The following is a 14008-nucleotide window of genomic DNA, read 5'->3' as shown; positions in this document are numbered from 1 at the left end:
TAGCACTAGCTGGCCATGAACTTGTGATCTTCCTGACTCAGTATCACAAATGGTGGGGTTACATGCAAGCACTACCACACCTGACCCAATGATATCCTCTACAAAATTAAAAACTTAATACCAAGTTGGACACTGGTGGCTCACATCAGTAATTCTAACTACTCAGGAGGCTGAGATCTAAAGATCACCATTCAAAGCTAGTCTGGGCATGAAAGTTTGTAAGACTCTGATCTCCAATTAACTACCAAAAACGCTGAGAGTGTAGTGGTAGCTCAAGTAGTAGAGCACCAGCCTTGAGCAAAAAAGCTTAAGGACAGTGCCCAGGCTCTGAGTTCAAGCCCCAGGAGTGGTATCAAACAACAAAAATCAATTTCAGATCCAGGATCCAGTGAAAGTCATACACTGAAGTTTTTGTTAGGTCTCTTTAGCTTCATTTATCTTGGCACAGTTCCTGAGAATTGGTTATTCTGTTATTTGTTTGTTTGGTTTTGTTCTGTTTTGTTTATTTGTTTGAGACAGGATCTTGTGAGCCAGTCTGGTCTCTAACTGGAAATCCTCCTGCCTCAGCCTCCTGAATGCTGGGATTATGGGGCTGAGCCACCATGCTAGGCTTCTTATTGTTCTTTATGACACTGAAATGTTTGAAGTATCCAAGTAAGAGTTGCTTTGTAGAATATCTCTCAATTTAAATGCAACTGATTTTTCTTATTTTAAATTTATCTTTCAAACTTTTATTTTAATGCAGTGGTCTGGGGTGGTTTTAGATCTTGTTGAAAGCAGTCATGTCCATGGACTGCACATAGTCCTCAAAAGCAGTCGTCTGGCATTATCCTGACCATGTAATTGTAACCCCTCTGTACAGTATGTTCTCAAATAAAATAAAATAAAATTTAAAAAATAAATAAATAAAATAAAATAAAATGAAAAAAAAAAAAAAAAGGCAGTCGTCTGTTCCTGCAGCATGTCTGTTCCGACTTTATCATCTCCCACTATACACTGTATTTGAATTTGCTTAATTCCATATCCCACTGGAACCAGTTTAGAGGGCCCCAGACCAAGCCATCTGCTCGAATGCTTCAGTTGCACTCCTCTAACTTTGCCATATCTGTTTCGTCATCCCAAGGCTTCCCGTCTAGTAAGATGGAAGACTTGGCAACAAGTGCAGGATTTTGGTTTGCTTTTGACTCATACAGTATAAACTGTTCTTCCTTCGCTTCTTTGCTTCTTCACTTTCCTTCTCCTCATCACATCCAAAGAGGTCAATGTCATCATCATCTTTACTATCACAGCTCTGCTTCCAGTGGTGCCTTCCACATTGGCAGGGCCACACTTGCCCAAAGATGTCTTTACTCCTGGCAGGCTGCCCTTTTCCTTTTCATAGGATCTGATATGATTATACCAACACAGAGTATGGCATAAGTCAGCAGGTGGTGGGCTGGAGACTGCTTCAAATACTTCCACATCTGCTCGCGATGGCACATACCCCTCGATGGGACTCTTGTCCACCAGGCAGTCACTGAGCACCTGGAGACGCATGGGACTCTTGAGGTGTCTAAAACCCATGGCCTCCCTCGGCTGTATCTGGGAGCTAGGTAGCAGCGAAAGGAAAGCTCAACTGATTTTTCTAGTGAGACTCAGTTGAGAGAATTAAATGACCTAGTAGGTACTTTTTAAATTGATATACTATCTATACTTATATGCACATAGAAATATAGCAATATGTTTTATAAATTATAAAAGTCATAAAAAGCTGGGCACTGGTGGCTCATACTTTTAATTCCAGCTACTCAGGAGGCTAAGAACTGGAGGATCAAGGTCCAGAGCCAGCCCAGAAAGAAAAGTCTATAAGATTTTATCTCCAGGGCTGGGAAGGTGGCTCAGTGGTAGAGCGCTTGCTTTGCATGCCTGAGGCCCTGGGTTCGATTCCTCAGCACCACATAAGCAAAAATAAAAAAGCTGGAAGTGGCACTGTGGCTCAAGTGGTAGAGCGCTAGCCTTGAGCTGAAGAGCTGAGGGACAGCACCCAGGCCCAGAGTTCAGGCCCCACGACCGGACCCAAAAAAAAAAAAAAAAGATTTTATCTCCAGTTAACTAGCAAAATGGCATGGCTTAAGTGGTAGAGTGCCAGCTGGGTGAGTTCAAGGCCTCGAGTTCAAATCCCCACACTACTTCCCCCAGCAAAGGTCACAAATGCACATAATTACAAAACTAAAATGGTTTTTAAAAAGCACAAAATATACTCATTACCTGACTCATGTGACCCCTGTACATCTGTAACCCCACTGTACATCTCCTTTATAATAACAATAAAAAATAAAATAAACAATAAAATAACAACTACAGTTCCCCTGTTCCTGTCCATTTTTCCAAGGTGACAGCGTTGACAGGTTTTTGTGTTTCTATTCTGGAAAACATTTATGCAAATAGCAGCATATCTGCCTCCAAGTTTAACAAAAGAACCATGCAATGAAAAGCAGTTTGTGGTTCAGTGAAGGGAAATTTCCAGGATGGAATGATTCTTACAGTTCCCTGATTTTGAAAAAAAAAATCTCTGCTCACTTGCTCCGTGGTTGCTATGAGAATCCTTCATGGACTTGCATGGAAGTAGCAGCCTTTCTGAGGTTTATACCCACTGAGGTTAGCTAGTGAACATGAGAGCTGTCTGGCACTGGATTAGCTAATCAGGTATTTCCCATATAAGATTGATTGGGAGAAAATTGGTGGTGGTTTAACTTGGGATGCTCTTAACAAGCACAAAATTTAAATCTGAAGTCAGGAATGAAGGCTTCTGCAAAAGATGGTTTAAGATGTCCCTCTCCTTTAAATTTAACCTTAAAAAAATCACATAATAGAAAACCTGTCATTAATGATGTTTAGCTGTGATTCTCTATGTCGTACAACTATCACTTGTTTATACATTCCAAAATGTTTTCATCACTGTAAGAGGAAACTCTTTACCTTTTAGCAGTCATTCATTACTTCTCACTTAGCTATACTACTTTCTATCTCCTACTGATCTGCCATTTAGACATTTCATAAATTAGACAATATGTGTTTGTTACACTTCATCTTGGTGTTGCAAATATCTGTGCTTCCTTTACTTCTTATGGTGGAATAATGCTCACTGTATGAATAATTACGTTTAAGAATCCACTTATCAGTAGATGGCTCCTTTTTGAAAATCATTGCAAACCTTGGATGAAGGGAGCCTCCTGCATGGAACTTGTAAAAATTACACCAACCACAAACTATATTAGCAGTCTTTTTAGATCCACAATTTAAACTATTTAGATTATTTAAATATTATCAAATCTCTGGTTGCTAACAGCTGCTTTGTAAGGTAAATGACTGACTTTGTAGGTGGGTATGCATCTATGTGTGCATGCATGCTAGACCTGGGGCTTGTACTCAGGGCCTGGTTGCTGTTCCTGAGCTTTTTTTTCCCCCCTCAATTGGATATGAGAGTCTCATGTACTTACCTGCCTGGGCTGCCTTTGATTTGCAATCCTCAGATCTCAGCCTCTTGAGTAGCTAGGATTATAGGCATGAGCCATTGACACATCTGGCTGGTAGACTGGTTTTTTTGACCAGAAAAACTCTGGGGTTTGTTAGTGGTTCTTTTTTCTTTGGTACTCATCTATGCAGCTGTCCTGAGTGATGAGACCACCAAGGTATTAAAATGACCTTGAATCTCTCAAGAGACTCCTTGAAAAACCTTTAGTTTCTCAAGACAGAGGAAGCAGAACCTCTGGTCCTCACAGGAAGGCTTAGGGATGAGCAGGGACAACCAGGCTCTGGCTTAATACAGAGAAGAGCTTTCCTTGGCACTTTGTCTGCTTATTTCTGGAAAAATGCCAGGAAATTCCTCCTCTTTGAACAGAATATTTCAGAATTGCTACTGTTCATAAAGCACTGCTTACATGAATCTGTACTGTGGTTCCTGTGGTTGTGTGTGTGTGTGTGTGTGTTTCTAGAATCACCTACACAGGGGATTAGCAAGAAATTGTTTAAGAATGCATTTGATGGCTAATGATGGAAAATCCCAGGACTTAAAAGGAGCAGGAAAAAAAGAGAAATGCCTGGCTTGTTTTCCAGACAGATGCAAAATTCTTTGCCTTCTCTATAATTAACGTCTTGAGCCCCACAGTGGGGCAGGGAGGGAGTGAAGGAAGTACAGGCCCCTAATGCAGGAAGCTAATGTCAAATTGTGATCTCTCAGTGCCACCAAGCATTGTTTAAGAAACCTGGTGTAGAACAACTGATTTCCCTTTCTCTCTCCACAGCTTATCTTGGGCTTTTCCATACTTGATATTTTGTAGACTTCAACAAGAAAGGGTAGTGCACACAAGGAGCTGAAATTAGTACAGGTGATGATGAGAAAGGCAGCATCCTGAAGGAGTCTCCAAGGTCTGCTTCCCATAGTCTCCTCCTTACAATCCTGATGTTTGTCCCAAGAGATTGTTTCTTTCTTCCCAACCAGCCGAGTCCTCTCACCCATTCTCCTGTCACACGTTTTCTGATCCTTCTCAAAAGCCTTTAACTTCTATCTCTCCCTGGCTGAGACATGGACCCTGATTTTCTACATGGATCCTGGCTGCTCAAAGCCTTGGTCAAGGCCAGCCAGTGATCTTGCTGACCACCTGAAAAGCCTTTCTTTTTGAGTCCGTCTGATGCACACTTGAGAATCTGGGTGGAGTTGGAAGAAACCAAATGCTTGACTTATCCCAGGGGATATTAGTCACCCAAATTATGTTTCAGGAATATATATATATTTGACAAGTTCATACATGGGATTTTCTGTCAGGCAGGCCACTCCTTGTTAAAGCCTGAAGTTCTGGAATTCAAGGTTCTGGAGTTCTGATTGGTCTTCTCAAAGAGATTTTCTTTTCTCCAAATCAAAAAGACCATCAAGAGAGATTCTAGGAACTTCAGGGGCCAAAACAATGATTAAGAGAAAGGAAGGGGGCATGTAAAAAGGCATCATTCGAATAGATATAAACTAACTCCCCCTTGCCCCAATGTCTACACTCACCTTGAACATCTACAGTTGATGTGCTATGGGGGACCTTGGTCTTCGTATATTCTGGAGATAAGAAGAAAAATTGCAGAGACAAACAAACACAGAGACCTAATGGATATGAATTCTGAGTTATGGCAAGTTTGAGCCTTTATGGGACAGGTCAGTGGACTCACTAGAAGTTATGGAGAAAAAGCAGAGACCCAAGGGACCAGGAAAGGTTGACAGATTCTTCACCAAATTCCAGAAACTTAATCAAGAAAGTTCCAGAACCTTGACAGGACTAGATTCAGTCAATTACAAATCCATATCAATGTCTATCTATCTATCTATCTATCTATCTATCTATCTATCTATCTATCTATCTATCTATCTATCTATCTCTAGCTATCTATTCATCTATTTAACTAGCTAGCTAGATATATCTGCATATAGAAACTACTAGAAAATTCAACAGTAATTGTGCAAGTTAAAAAAGAAGATATTATATAAAGAAAAGTTGTTTTTATTTGAAAACAAAAAAAAAGCCAGGCCCTGGTGTCTCATGCCTGTCATCCCAGCTACTCGGGATACTGAGATCTGAGGAGGCAGCCCCTGAAATGAGTTTTCTCAGACTAGTATATGGTTCAAATGGTAGAATGCTTATCTAATAAGCTCAAGGTCCTGAGTTCAATTCCCAGTAAAAAAAAAAAAACAACAAATAAAATAATTAATTTAAAAAGTGGATTTCCTTAATACTAATATCATTGGGTTAAGTGGATTATTATTATTACTGTTGTTGTTGCTGGAGACCTGAGGCATGCTCAAAACATGCTGTACCACTGAGTTATACTCCCAGCCCTTTCTGAAGTGTTTTATTACAACTTTTTAGCATGTGTGTATGGGGTACCAGCTCCTGCTTTGCCTATTTGCCTGTCACTGATTATTCTGCCCCAGCTAGCAGTTGAGCCAACAGTGGAATATGGGCTGTCTTCCCTGTGAGCAAGGTTTGGATGTGTTTGACAGTTTGCCAAGCACCTTCTGTGTGTCTCGGAGGGAGCTTATTTCTGCAGCATCTTTTTGAGTACTTCACTGTTTCCTCCCTGTGTCCTGCCAGGAATTCTCCATTTTTGCTTTGGACATCTTGGCCATAGTGTCTGTCAGGGTTTGGATCCCTTTTTAGCTGAAAGTTTCCCAGACAGTATCCTACACTCAACAAGTATGGCCACATTTAATACAATAAAGAAAAAAATTAAGCTGGCTATGAATGACTAGTAATATGAATCTCAGCTCTTCAGTTATCATTAAGATCATCTGGATTAGTGGCTCTGAACAAGGGGAAAGCTTCACAATGATCCAGTGTCTTTACAAAGGACACATTCTCGGGGCCTGTTCTTAGAAACTCTGATTTTGTGGATCTGGAGTACTTCTCTGCTGTCTATGCTATAAAAGGCTCTGGATGTACGTTAGGTAAATGAATATATCAATTGTCACAAGCTACACAATAATGGAAATAAGTATTTTTCTACTATGCTTTTAGATGTTAACCAATTAATTTATTTGATGTCAAGATTAAGTGGCTAATATTCTAGCTTGGACTTCACAGCACCCCCCCCCATTTGTATGGATATGTATATTTGCATGTATGGTCTGCATATATGTATAACATGTGTCTGAGAACATGTATGAATATACCTAATTTGTAATACATGTATAAATATATCAAATTCTCTCTCTATATATCTCAAATACATACACACATTATATATATATACATATATATTGCAAACATCTATACATACATATATAACTAGATTATTACAGTGTCTGGCATATAGCAAGTAGTAAGTAAACAACTGTTGACTGATAATCACCTTAGTACATTTGCAATGCTCTAACAACAACTGTTGAGTGATAATCACCTTAGTACATTTGCAATGCTCTAACAACTGTTGAGTGATAATCACCTTAGTACATTTGCAATGCTCTAACAAAATACCCAAGGCTAAGTAATTTATAAAGAATAAAAGTTTAGAAGCTAGGAATGTAGCTTATGGTATAGTACTTGCCTTGCATGCATGAAGCCTTGCATTTGATTCCTCAGTACCACATAAACAGAAAAAGCCGGAAGTGGAGCTGTGGCTCAAAGTGATAGAGTGCCAGCCTTGAGCAAAAATGCTCAAGGACAGTGATCAGGCCCTGAGTTCAAGCCCCACGATTGACAAAAAAAAAAAAAAAAAAATCAATAAAAGTCTATTTTCATAGTGATGAAGGCAGTATAAGTCCAAGATCAAGGCATTGGCAGGTTGTCTGATAAGACTTGCTCTCTGCTTCCTTCTTGTTTTTCACATGGCAGAAAGCAAAAGGGAACAAATTTTAAAGGCCTAAGCTAGTTCTCTCCTGTTCTTTTATAAGGCCATAATCCTTCCACAAAGGGCTCATGCCTTAATCAAAACTCTTATATCTTAAAACCACCACAATGGATATGAGACTTTAACATAGGAATTGAGGTAGGGTGGGGGTGGGGAGAGCAAGACACACAGACCATAGCAATGATTATGCATAATCACTACATATTTGCTGAGGAAAACCTTTTTGAATGTGTTTTAGGAAATGTTTTTCAAGGTGTTTTTCAAATACCTTTAAAAATATGCTGGCAAGTATAGTTATAATAATCAATGGAATGTCCATTTCAAAATTACTAAGAAGGCAGAGTTTAAATATTCCCACCACACATATACAAAGAAAATGCTAATGGATATGTTAATGACCTTGATCCAATCATCCCATAATATGTATATGTATTTTTAAAAATCACATTGTACCCCAACATACACACAATTATTACTTATCAATTAAGAAAAAAATGTAGTCAGGGTGCTGATAGATCCCACCTATAATCCCAGCTACTCAGGAGGCTGAGATCTGAGGCTCCTGGTTCAAAGCCAGCTTCATCAGGAGAGTCCATAAGACTTTATATCCAACTAATGTTTAAAAAGCCAGGAGGGGAGCTGTGGATCAAGTGGTAGAGTACCAGCCGTAAGAGAAAAATCTCAGAGACAGTGCCCAACTCCTGAGTTCAAGCCCAGTATTGGCCTGTACATGTGTCTGTCTGTCTGTCTGTGTGTGCACGTGCCTGCACGCACATGTGCACGTGCATACACACTCACAAAGTGAAAATGTATTGATGGTTTTCATGTGTTTTAAACAAGTGAGACTGTCTGGGAAGTAGCTCATCGTTTTTCCAATACAGGAGTGTGGTTCCAGGCAGCACCAAGCCTCTCTCCTTTGTAAACCAAGGCATTGCGATTGTCTTGGTTTGTGGCTCCTCCTGCCCTTAACTCCCCCACCCCCTTACTGGCCTTGTTTAAGGCAGGGAGGTCTGAGAAGCAATACTGTTGGGCAGTGGCCATTGGGAGCCAGCTCTGTGGGCTGCAATTAGGCTTAGCGGTTTGCAGAAGTCAGGCTGACCCTGTGGCCTGGTGGCCAAGGGTCACTCATGTGCCTGTGTTAGCCATTGCACAGTCCTCTTGAGGCTTCCCTCAAGGACCTGGGGACCCCCAGCCCTTCAAGCTTTCTGTGGTTAAGCTTGATATTTTCACAGGCTGTTCTGTGCTGACCCTGTGTCCCACCTGATTTCCTTCCATTTAGATTTTAAAAGAAGCAGCTTACAAAGTTGTCTAAAAACAGTCCAACTGATGTTTATGGCATCAGAGCAGTGTCCAAAGCAGCACTTCCAAGGGCTTTCAAACTGTGAGCTATATCGTTTATCATATAGGATGGTGACGTGAATTTTTTTTCTTGTACTGGGGTTTGAACTCAGGACCTCCAGTTTGATAGGCAGGAGTTCTTCAGCCAAGTCACCCCTTCAGTTCAGTGTTTCCAACCTTGTAAGAATTTGTTGGCTCACTTTCTCCATCCTTATTAGAGAAGAAGGAGGCCCTGCAAGCTGTCTCCATGTTCTCAGATGGTCAGTTTCTTTCACTGACTGACTAACTCCTGCGGTCCCCTTTCTTTTCCTTCCAGCTCAGGCATGCCCTGCCCCCCACCCCAAAGCTTTGGAAGGTCTTTGTATCTGCAGAGAAAAGGAGGGGCTGGAATTAGTTTGAGTGGGAGGTCAGCAGACATAGAGAGAGGAGGCTGACTGTGCATGTCTCTGACTGCCCCTTGCCCCACCCATCCCCCATCTTTGCTTTATTGCTAGGGAGGGCAGATCAGCCTAAAAGAATCCACGAAATCACAGGCTTGCTTAGCTTGTACAAGGCCCAGAATCTGGTCCCCAGCACAGAGGAGAGAGATGGGGAGTGGATAATCTATAAGCCTGAGTGAAAGCATCTTGTCTCGGATTCAGAATGTGAGAAGCAAGGAGGTCTTCATAGACATGAAAATATTGGACACCTGAACTGGTATTAGGAGCTTTCTCTTGTTATGGCTGCCATTGTCACTGTAAAGACACCTTGCTGGCTGCTGGGGTGAGAATTCTGCTTTCACAGAGTTATGCCAGCCACTGCACAATCCTATGGGAGAAAAATGAGCCTCCTTATCTTCTGTTTATTGATAACTTATATAATGATTTGTTAAACTATGCACATCAAATGAAATGACTTATATTCACCATGCAATGAACGGACAACATAAATACAACCAGAAAAGCTAGTAGAAAGAATTGACAAGTACCCTCTTCACAGATGGGATGAAGACTGATCTACTGTCAGATTTCCTGGGTTCAGTCCTTGGCTCCAGCATATACTTTTTGTATAATCTAGAATTTGTTGACTTCTCTAAGCTTTGGTTTCTCCCTTTGTAAAATTGGTTTTATGATAATACTTTCTTTAGAGTTGTAGTGAAGATCAAATGTTCTAGATGCTGTAGCTCACACCTGTAACCCTAGCTACTTGTGAGGTTGAGAGTGGAGGAAAGCAATTCCAGGCTAGCCCAGGCAAAAAAGTTCAAGATCTTATCTCAGGTTAGGAATGGTGGGCTGTATCAGTCTTCCCTGATATGGCAAGAAGCATTTTATTTAAACAGAGGATCAAGGTCCAGGCTGATTTGGACAAAAAATAAAACCCAGTCGCAAAAATAACTAGACTAAAAAGGGCTGGATAGCTCAAGTGGTAGAATGCTTGCCTAGAAAGCTCCAGGCCCTGAGTTCAAACCCCAGTACTGCCCAAAAAAAGGAAGGAAAGAAAGAAGGAAGGAAGGGAAGGAAGGAAGGAAGGGAAGAAAGGAAGGAAGGAAGGAAGGAAAGAAGGAAGGAAGGAATAATTCATATAAAGTGATTAGAAATCTAGTATTTTGGAAAGAACAAATGTTAGTTGTTAGTATTATAATTAGCACAGCCTCTTTGGGGAATGTGGTCATTAATTAACCAACTAAGTATTTAATCTGAACTTTGATGTGTATCATGAGGGAAGTATTGGATGCCAGGGAGGTGCGTCCTAACTAGGAATAACCCCACTAATTCTGAGCAGTTTCAGTTTAGGAGGGAACCGCAGAGCATCCCAACTGAGGAGCAGCATGTGCAAGGACCTGAGGCAGGAAAGAGCTTGCTTTCTGCAGAAAGGGACCAAGACTCAGCAAAAAAAGGGAGACCATTGCTAAGTACAAGGGAAGGAGCTTGGTGGGCACTGTGCCTGCTGGGGATCTTAGTTATAAACAACCAAGCCCACTTACTGGACTTCAGTAGAAAAGGAACTTCATTAATGGATTTTAGCACTCCTAGTAGATACTAGGAGTGCCAGATAGTCAGTCCAGAATAAGGCTAAACTACCCACTTTGGAAGGGACCACTTTGAGCCTGGCTGCTGTATCCAGGTCTAGATCCCAGGGCACAGATAATGTGCTTGCTCCTGAGAGACCCCATAGCCACCCTTTCCATGAAAGTCAGCTCCACCCAGTTGACTTCCTCATAGGCTCACTGTCCAATGAAGTCACCTGGAAGAACTAGTTGGGGTCCTGCAAGCTGAGGACACATAGACCTAACTGCAAGGGAAGATCAGCATTGTGGCTTGTACCAGCAAGAAGGAAAATATTTCTAAGGTAGGAAATTCTCCAAATAGAGGAAAAATGCCAAGAACTTGAGAAATAAGTAGTCTCACCCTATCAGATGGCCTATGGTGTTAGTAGTATTGGAGAGGGGCAGAGAGCTTCAGAGATCTTCTTTGTAGAAATGAAAGATAAAAAACAAGCACCAATAGGCTGAGAGTAGAGCTTAGTAGAGGAGGGCTTATTTAGTGTGGGCAAGGTGCTGGGCTTAATCCCCAGCATGGGGGGGGGGGGAGGGGGGGGGAGAAAGTAAAAGTAAAAGCAAAGACAAAACAAAAGGAATAAAAAAGAAGCCTCACCATATAGAAAATTATGAAAGTGCTACCTTGTGCAGTAAAGTATAGGGAATTGCTCTGACTGGAAGCACTGAAGGGAGGCTTGCAGTGAACTTGAATGTGTGTGAGACCAATGCTGAACAAACATTCCACCTAAAGGTATGTCATTCCCATCCGTAGCTAAGGATAGCTCTCTACTTGAAATGTCACAAGCTGGAAATGTCTAGCTCAGGTGCTAAACTAGGTTCATCCTGGTGGTGGAGAGCCAAGGACAGGCAGGACCTGAAGGGAGAGAAATGGGAGCTGGGAATGACTTCCCACCTCAGAGGAAGATGGCTGGAGGAGACCGGATGAAGGGTAGACAGATAGTAGGGATTAAGAGAAAAATATCTGGTTTTTTAAAAGGTAACTTCTAATGATATCAGAATTTTTGTTGATTCAGGAAGCTGCTTGAGTTTGAGGAGCTTTCCTGTACTAACAGAAACAAATCACTCTTTTGGGCACATAATAAATAATGTACTTCTATGCAAGAGAAAAATATATTTTAAAAATAGCTGCAGAATGGAAGGTCAACATGAAACTGAGGTAAGATGATTTCTATATAGCTCAATATTTTTTTGTTGATTAAGCCTGACTTAGGGCCAAAAATAGGATCTTCGTGCAATTCAATTCTTGTTTTTCAAAATAAAAATGATTCAGCATTTACAATGAAAGCCTGCTGAATCTTTTGATATTATTTAAATAATTTAAGCCATTTTAAAAAGTAGATTTTTTTAAATTAGCTGATCTTGGTTACCGGGGGTGTTTTATTGTCACATTTCCACATGTTTACACTGTAGTTCAACCAATCTCACCCCTCTATAACACTCCTTGTATCCTAGGTTTCCTTGTTCCATTTTCATAGTTGCAAATAATCTATTTCAACAGTATTCATCCTCCTTTGTCCTCCTGGCCAGCCCAAACCCCTCCAGTCCCCTGCTGGTCAACATATCTCCTCTGTTTCTTGTCTTTTTCTTTTTCTTTTTATTAATAAGTTTTTTTTATTGTGAAAATACCATACAGAGAGGTTACAATTACATGAGCAAGGTAATGAGTACATTTCTTATCAAGCATTGTTGCCTCCTCCTTTGTTTCCCCTTCCCATCCCTGCCCTCCCATCCCCCCCCCTTTGTGTTTCTTTATGCTGCTCTAACACTTGCAATGTGTTACAAAGCTATTCACCCTCCTTGCTTCCTTTTCCACTCTCTTCTCCTAAGTAGTCTCTTAGTTTGACTCATGTTTTATATTTAACAATATAATTATGTATACATGTGTATATGGATATATACACTCATTAATATATATTAACTTCTAACTTCCACTTATAAGTGAGCACATACGATATCTTGTTTTCTTGAACTTGGTTTGCCTCAGTGTGATGTCTTCTATTTGCATCCATTTTCCCTCAAATGACATGATTTCATTTTTCTTTATTTCTGTATAATATTTCAAAGAATATGAATATCTATCTCACAACTTCTTTTTCTATTCATCTGTTGTTGGGATAATCATTGATTCCATCATTTGTCTATTGTGCAATAAACATGGTTATACAGGTTTCTTTCTGGGGGCTAGGAATGTGGATTAGTGGTAGAGTGCTTGCCTAGCATGCATGAAGCCCTGGGTTCAATTCCACAGCACCACATAAACAGAAAAGGCCAGAAGTGGTGCTGTGGCTCAGATGGCAGAGTGCTGGCCCTGAGCAAAGGAAGCTCAGGGGCAGTGACCAGGCCCTGAGTTCAAGCCCCAGGACTTGCAAAAACAAAACAACAACAGGTGTCTTTACGGTGTATTGATTTACTCTTTGGATATATGCCAAATAGTAATATGGTGGGGTTACAATGAAGATTTAGTCTTTTGAGGAACCTCCATACTGATTTCTACAGAGACTATACTAGCTTATATTTTTACCAACAGTGTATGAGAGATCCTCTCTCCCCACATCCTCTCCAGGATTTGTAGTTTGTTTTCTTGCTGGCTGCCACTTGGACTGGAGTGAAATGGAATCTTAGTGTAGTTTTGATTTACATTTCTCTTTTGACCAAGGATATTGAACATTTCTTCATGTAATGATTAACCATTTGTAGTTCTTCTTGTAAGAAATGTCTGTCTAGTTTACTTGCCCATTTATTGATCATATTACTTGTTCTCTTGCTGTTTGGAGTTTTCTGTAGCTGAATGGTTAGTGAAGACTTTTTCCCACTCTGCGAACTCACTGAGTGGTTCTGGTGATTGTTTTGCTGTGTAGAAAAGCTCCCATATGTCAATTCTTGCTCCTATCCTCTGAACATCTGGAATCCTACTCACGAAAAGCTCACCTGTGCCTATATCTTCCAGAGTTTCTCTTTCATTTTCCTGTAGTATATTTAAGGTTTCAGGTCTCACATTGAGCTTCTTGATCTAATTGGAGTTGGTGAGAGATAAAGGTCAAGTTTCAGTATTTGGCAGGTTGAAAAGGCTGTCTTCTGTCTGTCGTATGTTCTTGGCTCTCTAGGAATAAATCTTAAATGACTATTTTATGATTTCATAAAAATCAGAAATTCTTAGCAAGTCAAAGACATTACAAAGCAGGTCAATGTAAAAAACCTTTCCTTACACACATGCACATTATCTGATACTATTTGCCTGTGATAACAGCATCCCTCTGAGACTTG

At 40.6% G+C, this 14008-nt stretch overlaps 1 pseudogene; it reads right to left on the bottom strand.

Moving 5' to 3' along the window:
• Positions 1–760: 760 nt before the first annotated feature.
• LOC122120113 lies at positions 761–1563 on the bottom strand (annotated as a pseudogene).
• Positions 1564–14008: the final 12445 nt, after the last annotated feature.

Source organism: Dipodomys spectabilis, unplaced genomic scaffold (genome assembly GCF_019054845.1).
Source record: "Dipodomys spectabilis isolate Male_0828 unplaced genomic scaffold, ASM1905484v1 ptg000174l, whole genome shotgun sequence".
In the NCBI taxonomy this organism is placed as follows: Eukaryota; Metazoa; Chordata; class Mammalia; order Rodentia; family Heteromyidae; genus Dipodomys; species Dipodomys spectabilis.
Note: the sequence above shows the minus strand (reverse complement) of the source record. Positions and strands in the feature narration are given on the sequence as shown.